This window comes from Triticum urartu, chromosome 7, assembly GCF_003073215.2.
Source record: "Triticum urartu cultivar G1812 chromosome 7, Tu2.1, whole genome shotgun sequence".
In the NCBI taxonomy this organism is placed as follows: Eukaryota; Viridiplantae; Streptophyta; class Magnoliopsida; order Poales; family Poaceae; genus Triticum; species Triticum urartu.
In genome coordinates this window covers 110902103-110913268 of record NC_053028.1, presented here as the reverse complement: position 1 = coordinate 110913268, position 11166 = coordinate 110902103, and the positions used below count along the sequence as shown (strand labels likewise).

The following is an 11166-nucleotide window of genomic DNA, read 5'->3' as shown; positions in this document are numbered from 1 at the left end:
ATTTGGTATTTGCGTTGAGCATAGACGTGATTGGATTATGTCTATCGCAATACGGTTATTCATTTAAGGAGAATAATGGCTACTCTGTTTATTTGGATAATACCTTCAATGGTCTTGCACCTAAAATGAATGGTTTATTGAATCCCGATCGTAGTGATACAGATGTTCATGCCAAAAGATAGTAATGATAGTACCACATACTTGTGGCACTGCCACTCAAGTCATATCGGTATAAAACGCATGAAGAGGCTCCATGTTGATGGATCTTTGGGCTCACTCATTTTTGAAAAGTTTGAGACATGCGAACCATGTCTATTGGTGTATTTGCATGAAGAAAACTCCATGCAAATGGACCGTTTAGACTCACTTGGTTTTGAATCACTTGAGACATGCAAATCATACCACTTGGGCAAGATGACTGAAAGCCTCGTTTTCAGTAAAATGGAACCAGAAAGCAACTTGCTGGAAGTAATACATTTTGATGTGTGCAGTCCAATGAGTGCTGAGGCGTGTAGTGGATATCGTTATGTTCTTACTTCACAGATGATTTGAGTAGATGTTGAGTATATTTACTTGATGAATCACGGGTCTGAATTATTGAAAGGTTCAAGTAATTTCAGGGTGAAGTTGAAAGATCGTCGTGACAAGAGGATGAGGTATCTATGATATGATCATAGAGATGAATATCTGAATTACGAGTTTGGCACAGAATTAAGACATTGTGAAAATTGTTTCACAACTAATACAGCCTGGAACACCATAGTGTGATGGTGTGTCCGAACATCATAACTGCACCCTATTGGATATGATGCATACCATGATGTCTCTTATCGAATTACCACGATAGTTTATGGGTTAGGCATTAGAGACAACCACATTCACTTTAAATAGGGCACCATGTAATTCCGATGAGATGACACCGTATGAACTATGGTTTAAAGAAATCTAAGCTGTCATTTCTTAAAAGTTTGGGGCTGCGACGCTTATGTAAAAAAGTTTCAGGCTGATAAGCTCGAACCCAAAGCGGATAAATGCATCTTCATAGGACACCCAAAACAGTTGGGAATACCTCCTATATCAGATCCGAAAGCAATAAGGGATTGTTTCTAGAATCAGGTCCTTTCTCGAGGAAAAGTTTCTCTCGAAAGAATTGAGTGGGAGGATGGTGGAGACTTGATGAGGTTATTGAACCGTCACTTCAACTAGTGTATAGCAGGGCACAAAGAGTTGTGCCTGTGGCACCTACACCAATTGAAGTGGAAGCTTATGATAGTGATCATGAAACTTCAGATCAAGTCACTCCCAAACCTTGTAGGACGACAAGGATGCGTACTACTTCAGAGTGGTACGTAATCCTGTCTTAGAAGTCATGTTGCTAGACAACAATGAACCTACGAGCTATGGAGAAGCGATGGTGGGCCTGGATTCCGATAAATGGCTCGAGGCCATAAAATCCGAGAGAGGATCCATGTATGGAAACAAAGTGTAGACTTTGACACAACAGCTCGATGGTCGTGAGGCTGTTGAGTATAGATGGATTTTAAAATGAAGACGGACAATGATGGTAAATGTCACCATTAAGAAAGCTCGACTTGTCGTTAAGATGTTTTCTGACAAGTTCAAGGAGTTGATTACGATGAGACTTTCTCACTCGTAGCGATGCTAAGAGTCTGTTGGAATTATATTAGCGATTACTACATTATTTATGAAATCTTGCAGATAGGATGTCAAAACATAGTTTCCTCGACGATTTTCTTGAGGAAAGGTTGTATGTGATACAACCGGAAGGTTTTGTCAATCCTGAAAGATGCTAATAAGCATGCAAAGCTCCAGCAATCCTTCTGAGGACTGGAGTAAGCATCTTGGAGTTGGAATGTATGCTTTGATGAGATGATCAAAGTTTTGGGTGTATACAAAGTTTATGAGAAACTTGTATTTCCAAAGAAGTGAGTGGGAGCACTATAGAATTTCTGATGAATATATGTTGTTGACATATTGTTGATCAGAAATGATGTAGAATTTTTGGAAAGCATATAGGGTTATTTGGAAAGTGTTTTTCAATGGAAAGCCTGGATTAAGCTACTTGAGCATTGAGCATCAAGATCTATAAGGATAGATCAAAACGCTTAATGGTACTTTCAAATGAGCACATACCTTGACATGATCTTGAAGGTGTTCAAGATGGATCAGTCAAAGAAGGAGTTCTAGCCTGAGTTGTAAATTATGAAGTTAAGACTTAAAGCTCGACCACGGCAGAATAGAGAGAAAGGACGAAGGTCGTCCCCTATGCTTAAGACGTAGGCTCTACAGTATGCTATGCTGTGTACCGCACCTGAAGTGTGCCTTGCCATGAGTCAGTCAAGGGGTACAAGAGTGATCCAAGAATGGATCATAGGACAGCGGTCAAAGTTATCCTTAGTAACTAGTGGACTAAGGAATATTCTCGATTATGGAGGTGGTAAAAGAGTTCATCGTAAAGGGTTATGTCGATGCAAGCTTAACACCTATCCGGATAGCTCTGAGTAGAGATACCGGATACATATAATGGAGCAACAATTTAGAATATCTCCAAGTAGAACAGTTATTTGGAATAGCTCCAAATAGAACATGGTAGCTGCATCTAGGAGATGACATAGAGATTTGTAAAGCACACACGGATCTGAAAGGTTCAGACCCGTTGACTAAAACCTCTCTCACAAGCAACATGATCAAACCCAGAACTCATTGAGTGCTAATCACATAGTGATGTGAACTAGATTATTGACTCTAGTAAACTCTTTGGATGTTGGTTACATGGCGATGTGACCTGTGAGTGTTAATCACATGGCGATGTGAACTAGATTATTGATTCTAGTGCAAGTGGGAGACTGTTGTTGGAAATATGCCCTAGAGGCAATAATAAATGATTATTATATTTCCTTGTTCATGATAATCGTTTATTATCCATGCTAGAATTGTATTGATAGGAAACTCAGATACATGTGTGGATACATAGACAACACCATGTCCCTAGTAAGCCTCTAGTTGACTAGCTCGTTGATCAATAGATGGCTACGGTTTCCTGACCATGGACATTGGATGTCATTGATAACGGGATCACATCATTAGGAGAATGATGTGATGGACAAGACCCAATCCTAAGCATAGCACAAGATCGTGTAGTTCGTATGCTAAAGCTTTTCTAATGTCAAGTATCATTTCCTTAGACCATGAGATTGTGCAACTCCCGGATACCGTAGGAGTGCTTTGGGTGTGCCAAACGTCACAACGTAACTGGGTGGCTATAAAGGTACACTACAGGTATCTCCGAAAGTGTCTGTTGGGTTGGCACGAATCGAGACTGGGATTTGTCACTCGTGTGACGGAGAGGTATCTCTGGGCCCACTCGGTAGGACATCATCATAATGTGCACAAATGTGATCAAGGAGTTGATCACGGGATGATGTGTTACGGAACGAGTAAAGAGACTTGCCGGTAACGAGATTGAACAAGGTATCGGGATACCGACGATCGAATCTCGGGCAAGTATCGTACCGATAGACAAAGGGAATTGTATACGGGATTGATTAAGTCCTTGACATCGTGGTTCATCCGATGAGATCATCGTGGAACATGTGGGAGCCAACATGGGTATCCAGATCCCGCTGTTGGTTATTGACCGGAGAACGTCTCGGTCATGTCTGCATGTCTCCCGAACCCGTAGGTAGGGTCTACACACTTAAGGTTCGATGACGCTAGGGTTATAAAGGAAGTTTGTATGTGGTTACCAAATGTTGTTCGGGGTCCCGGATGAGATACCGGACGTCACGAGGAGTTCCGTAATGGTCCGGAGGTAAAGATTTATATATGGGAAGTCCTGTTTTGGTCACCGGAAAGGTTTCTGGGTTTGTCGGTAATGTACCGGGACCACCGGGAGGGTCCCGGGGGTCCACCAAGTGGGGCCACCAACCCCGGAGGCTTGCGTGGGCTAAGTGTGGGAGGGGACCAGCCCCAGGTGGGCTGGTGCCCCCCCCCCCCCACAAGGGCCCAAGGCGCCTAAGAGGTGGAAAGGGGGCAAACCCTAAGGGGGTATGGGCCTTAGGGCCCATCTTGGTGCGCCTCCCTCTCCCCTCCCCTCTTGGCCGCCTCCCCTTTCCCATCTAGGGCTGCCGCCCCCCCTAGGGGTGGGAACCCTAGAGGGGGCGCACCCTCCTCCCTCTCCCCTATATATAGTGAGGCCTAGCGGCTGCCCATGACACGTGATTAGATCTCTCTCATTGGTGCAGCCCTCCCTCTCTTTCTCCTCATATCCCGCGGTGCTTGGCGAAGCCCTGCAGGATAGCCAGGCTCCTCCATCACCACCACGCCGTTGTGCTGCTGCTGGATGGAGACTTCCTCAACCTCTCCCTCTCTCCTTGCTGGATCAAGGCATGGGAGACGTCACCGGGCTGTACGTGTGTTGAACGCGGAGGTGCCGTCCGTTCGGCACTAGGATCTTCGGTGATTTGGATCATGACGAGTACGACTCCTTCAACCCCGTTCACTTGAACGCTTCCGCTTAGCGATCTACAAGGGTATGTAGATGCACTATCCTTCCCCTTGTTGCTAGTTTCTCCATAGATAGATCTTGGTGATACGTAGGAAAATTTTGAATTTCTGCTACGTTCCCCAACAGGATCTACATGTGAAGCGGAGTGCACAGCTGCTTCGGAAGCAGCAAATGAAGGAGTCTGGATGAAGGAGTTCATATCCGATCTAGGTGTCATACCTAGTGCATCGGGTCCAATGAAAATCTTTTGTGACAATACTGGTGCAATTGCCTTGGCGAAGGAATCCAGATTTCACAAGAGAACCAAGCACATCAAGAGACGCTTCAATTCCATTCGGGATTTAGTCCAAGTGGGAGACATAGAAATTTGCAAGATACATACGGATCTGAATATTGCAGACCCGCTGACTAAGCCTCTTCCACGAACAAAACATGATCAACACCAAGGCTCCATGGGTGTTAGAATCATTACTGTGTAATCTAGATTATTGACTCTAGTGCAAGTGGAAGACTGAAGGAAATATGCCTTAGAGGCAATAATAAAGTTATTATTTATTTCCTTATATCATGATAAATGTTTATTATTCATGCTAGAATTGTATTAACCGGAAACATAATACATGTGTGAATACATAGACAAACAGAGTGTCACTAGTATGCCTCTACTTGACTAGCTCGTTGATCGAATATGGTTATGTTTCCTAACCATAGACATGAGTTGTCATTTGATTAACGGGATCACATCATTAGGAGAATGATGTGATTGACTTGACCCATTCCGTTAGCTTAGCACTTGATCGTTTAATTTGTTGCTATTGCTTTCTTCATAACTTGTACATGTTCCTATGACTATGAGATTATGCAACTCCCGTTTACTGAAGGAACACTTTGTGTGCTACCAAACGTCACAATCTAACTGGGTGATTATAAAGGTGCTCTACAGGTGTCTCCGAAGGTACTTGTTGGGTTGGCGTATTTCGAGATTAGGATTTGTCACTCCGATTGTCGGAGAGGTATCTCTAGGCCCTCTCGGTAATGCACATCACTCAAGCCTTGCAAGCATTGCAACTAATAAGTTAGTTGCAGGATGATGTATTACGGAACGAGTAAAGAGACTTGTCGGTAACGAGATTGAACTAGGTATTAAGATACCGACGATCGAATCTCGGGCAAGTAACATACCTATGACAAAGGGAACAACGTATGTTGTTATGCGGTCTGACCGATAAAGATCTTCGTAGAATATGTAGGAGCCAATATGAGCATCCAGGTTCCGCTATTGGTTATTGACCGAAGACGTGTCTCGGTCATGTCTATATAGTTCTCGAACCCGTAGGGTCCGCACGCTTAAAGTTCGGTGACGATCGTAATTAGGGTTTTTGTGTTTTGATGAACCGAAGGTTGTTCGGAGTCCCGGATGTGATCACGGACATGACGAGGAGTCTCGAAATGGTCGAGGCATAAAGATTGATATATTGGAAGCCTATATTTGGATATCGAAAACGTTCCGGGTGAAATCGGGATTTTATCGGAGTACCGGGGGGTTACCGGAACCCCCCCCCCCCGGGGGGGGGGTTAATGGGCCTACATGGGCCCTAAGGGAGAAGAGGAGGGCCGGCCAGGGCAGGCCGCGCGCCCCCTCCCCCCCCCCCTAGTCCGAATAGGACAAGGAAGGGGGGCGGCGCCCCCCTTTCCTCTTTCCTCCTTCCCCTTTCCTTCTCCAACAAGGCAAGAGGGGGGAGTCCTACTCCCGATGGGAGTAGGACTCCTCCAGGCGCACCCCTAGGGCCGGCGGCACCTCCCCCTCTCCCTCCTTTATATACGGGGGCAAGGGGGCACCTCATGACACACAAGTTGATCTTCGTGATCGTTCCTTAGCCGTGTGCGGTGCCCCCTTCCACCATATTCCACCTCGGTCATATCGTAGCGGTGCTTAGGCGAAGCCCTGCGTCGGTAGAACATCATCACCGTCATCACGCCGTCGTGCTGACGGAACTCTCCCTCAACACTCGGCTGGATCGGAGCTCGAGGGACGTCACTGAGTTGAACGTGTGCAGAACTCGGAGGTGCGGTACGTTCGGTACTTGGATCGGTCAGATCAGGAAGATATACGACTACTTCCTCTACGTTGTGTCAACGCTTCCGTTGCCGGTCTACGAGGGTACATGGACAACACTCTCCCCTCTCGTTGCTATGCATCACCATGATCTTGCGTGTGCGTAGGAAATTTTTTGAAATTACTACGTTCCCCAACAGTGCGCACATGTTCAACTTATATATCCTTAACGTTTGCTCATCGCGAAATGAGAAGTTCATGATCAGTTGAGTTGTAAAGAGAATCCCTGGTCAATCAAGTGCAGAGAGATTAAGTTCTAGATTTTTGGCGAGATCAAATCAAAACAGTTTTGATTACCCCAGTTAAACGAAAATAGAAGAAAATTACTGAAGTACATTACAAAATAATTCTTTTATTTCATTTTTATATAATTTAGATAACGTTTTAATCCCTACAAACATGGTACTCCTCAGATTGTTTTAATCCCTACAAAATTACTGAAGTACATTACAAAATAATTCTTTTATTTCATTTTTATTTACCTATGTTGATTGAAGTAGCATTCAATATCATCCGTCAGATTAGATTAGATTAGCAGTGTCCCTTGGGGACATCCAATTAAATTGCAATGATACAAAGAAGATTAGCATGACCCCTGTCTCTGCATAAGTATAACACAAACAAATCTAGATCAGATTAATAGCTAATGAAAGATTCACATTTATTTAACTGTGCCATAAAAAAGCTCACTATTTATTACAGTCCAGGATGGAATACATGGCATTTACGGCATTCCTTTTATTTACTCGCTCGGTCCCCCTAGCTAGTTAGGCTGGTCATAGTGGGGAGTAACTTAGACTAGTGTCATGCATATGACATTAGACTAAGGCCCTGTTTGGTTCAGTTTTTATCGACGGATTCCGCTGCCGCGCAGCAGAATCTGGACCAAAGGGCGAACCCAGCAGAATCCGATTCCAAAAATCCGCTGCCAAAATCTGAACCGAAAGCGGAAGCAGCCCAGGACGTGCTTTCCAAAATCTGATTCCACTGCGGGGCAAAATCTGAAAAAGTTGTATCAGCTAGTTTGCCAAATGACCTACATCTTTTTCACATCAGATTTTCCACATCTGTTTTTCCACAGCAGATTTTCCACAACTACTTTTAGAAATCCACAGCCGAACCAAACAGGGCCTAAGTTACTACCTTTATAATGCAAAGTAACATAATAGTAATATCATAGATGACTTTATTTATTAGCTCATACTCATATTGCCTTGAAAAACGCTATGTTACAGTAAGAGCATGGTTAATAGCACAGCCTGCTGCTGGCTATAAGCCCCTGCCACATCATCTATAAAGCCTTCCCACACAATAAGCTGGCTTTTAGGTTGGCTCTAAGACTGACCCTAATAAAGACATGGACATTTAATATTTACACCTGTTGTGATCCAATACATACAACATCTTTGTGGCCATTTCAATGAGCATATATCTGCCATTCATGTCAATAGGATATACCGGATATACCAAAAGAAACTGATCAATATTCAAGCAATTTTAATAATTATGTATGCATATATTCCATTCATGCCAATAGAACATACCAAGGAAAACTAATTAATAAACAAGCAAGAAACAGGTACGCATAGCACCATGACAAAACAGTTGAACATTGCTTGAGTCTTTCCAAGGAAGCATTAACCAAACATAGAACTAAATAAGACGCTCTGCAAACAAGCCGTTAGTTTTAATCTTGACGCCGACGATCAACAAACTTATGGCGCATAACACCATGACATCGACACTTAAAAATTACACCAGTCTTTTTAAGAAAACATTAACAAAACAAGAGATAATGCAAATAAGCCATTAGTTTTGATGGTAAATGGAGCAACGAATCCATCTGCATCAAACATATAACCCCGGGAACCAAAGTGTGAATGATTATTAGTAGTTTAGTACACTGCTAACTTGCTTTCATTTGTAATTTTTAAGATTGATTAGACAGTATTCTAATCTACTGAAATATAAGGAAGGCTTTCTTATTACTAGTTAAGTACAGTACAAAGGCCGTCAAGGAGACTAGCGTGCTGGTTAATTATAAGAAAATTAATTAATTCATTAAGGAAAATTCTAAATGTTCAGAGTTTTAGATAAGATGGATACCCTTATTTGCTTTTTGTTTCTGTCATAATCATTTTTAAATTACAACAGCTGAGCATCATATCAAATACATGTGGATTCATATCATACAGAAACGCATAGCTGCATATCATGCAAATATTTGACAGTTTGACATCAACAAAGACCATCTGCATGTTCAGAGTTTAGATAAGCAGAAAAACAAATGTATCACATAGCAGGCTAGCATTGCATGACAGTACTAACTAACCAGATATGCGTAAACAGGTGAAATGTATCAAACAGAAGGCTATCATAGCAAGACTGTACTAGTAAACAGGGGGAGAACACATACCATGCTTCTGGATTCAGATCATCAACATTCGTGTACCACAAAGGGCCTTGTGTCTGGGGGAGCCAGCATGGTGCAGAGGCCGCCGCTGCCTTTGGTGGCCATGGAGGAATCGAGGCACCTGGTCCGGGCTGGCGTGGTGGCGGGACGAGGTGTGGCGCCGACGGCGGGACGAGATGCGGCATCAACGGCGGAAGGAATTGAGGCAGCGACGGCAGGACGACCTGAGGCGTCGGCGCACGCGTCCTTTTGGACTGCTGACCCATCTCCTTGATGCGGCGCCGGCAGCTGTTCTAGGGTTTGGGGTGGTGGCGATTTGGGGGAAGCTGGAGGCTTTAAAGCTTCGATTTGGCGCGCACCAAGCGATTTGGAGCGAGGGAAAGATGGATTTCGCGCGCGGAGGTGGAAGGAGAAGCGCACGAGGCAAGGGAGACGCACGGGATCGGAAGCGGCGGCACTAGCGCTCGCATCGGGCTGCAAGCAGGCGGAAGGCTCTCGTGTTCTGTGTCTTAGCCCGGCGCTTCACGAAGAGCCCGCTCCTTCTCTCTCCTTTCTTTTTTTCTCTCCAGCTTAGATTTTTGCTGATGTGGACTCTGTTGCAGCCTGCTGAATAGGACTATTGTACTTGCTCTAACATATTATGTTACCATCTCTTATTAATTACTTGCCACACAAGCAGAATTTTCTCGAAGTGCAGTATGTTACTAGCTAAGTTACTCCTACTATGGCTTAGAAATACGAAGGTGCATGAGATTTTTTTTTGCGGGTGAAAGGTACATGAGATTAGGGACGAGAGGCTATATACGTACGCGTGTATGTACTGTCACAGCTAAGATTAGGGACATAAGATTACTGCGAAGATATCATAGCTAGTATGGTTTTCGTCCAACGATATTCCCGGCGGGCTCGTAGTTGCAGGTGATGAAGACGCCACGGTTGTTGTTGCAGACGACGCGAGCGCAGCCCATGGTGGAGTGCCCGCACACCTTCCCCGCGACGCAGGTGTTGGAGCGGTAGCCGTAGTCCTTCTCGCCCACCCACGCATTCACCGCATCCGCCGCCTTTCAGTCCGCGCCGCCCGACCCCCAGAAGATTTTCTCCCCGTACGGCCCGCCCGAGTGCTGGAGCTTGCAGTCGTTGATCCTCTGGTTGGCGTAGCTCTCGGCGAACCCCTGCAGCTTCGTGCTCAAGCTCACCGCGCCCACCCCGACGGCGGCGTGGGCGGCGTTTGTGCGATGAGAGGTAGTCCTGCGGCGAGTTCTGCCCCTGGGAAAGGTTGACCATGGTGGCTGCCATGGCTAGGGCGAGCAAGATGGCTAGCTTGGGCGTTTGCATTCTTAGTTCGGGGCCTAAAGGCATCTCCAACAGACGCGTGGTTGTACGGTGCGCTAATTGTTTTTGCAGCGTCAAAATAGTTCTTTTTGTGCGTGGGAGCGATGAAGAAGTTTGTCAGATTCATAAAAACATGGCGCCCAATCCGACGGCCCCACCTGCAGGCTGCAACAGTCCAGATTTTATATCGCGCGTGAGCGGATGCACCAAATATGTGGTGCCCGATGCCATTTTTCTCAGTGCGTTGGATCTTGTTTACCACGCGCGGGATTTTATTGCGGCTGCTGGAGCGCTAGTTTTGATTGTGCGCGCAGCTGTTTTTTCGAGCGCGCGGCTTATCTAGCGCGTTGATTGGAGATGCTCAAAATGATTTGTATGTGCCTGCACTAGCTAGCTTTGGTTCTGTACGTATAGCTTAAGTACCGAGGTGTAGTGGATTTGTGCGAGAGATTTCTGCAGTTTGCCTGGAAAGTCTAGCACCATGGCAAGGAATTTTCTAGGAGTGGCAAAGAATTCCACGAACAAGACATATGCATGAGGCAACTCGATCGATGGAGTCTCTCTCATTTGGAATTTGTTACGAACGTTGATAACTAGTCTCTACTCTACACCCCTATCCAGAAGGAGAACCCGTGAAGTCGTGAGTGGCTAATGTATATCACGTACGCATGGTTCCAGTAGGAGCATACTTGGACTATCCCATTGTTTGCCCTCAAAGTTGTTAGACCACGCTCTTTGCAGATCGTGTACTACGGCTACTACTAGAATGTGCGTACT

General features: G+C 45.0%; 1 non-coding gene and 1 pseudogene across 1 annotated transcript; one reads left to right on the top strand and one right to left on the bottom strand.

Moving 5' to 3' along the window:
* The first annotated feature begins 7183 nt into the window (after window positions 1-7183).
* Window positions 7184-7291, top strand: LOC125526079. The gene has a single exon (XR_007291545.1). It is a non-coding gene; the product is annotated as a U6 spliceosomal RNA (small nuclear RNA).
* A 2488-nt stretch (window positions 7292-9779) lies between these two features.
* Window positions 9780-10464, bottom strand: LOC125522344 (annotated as a pseudogene).
* Between the last annotated feature and the right edge of the window lie 702 nt (window positions 10465-11166).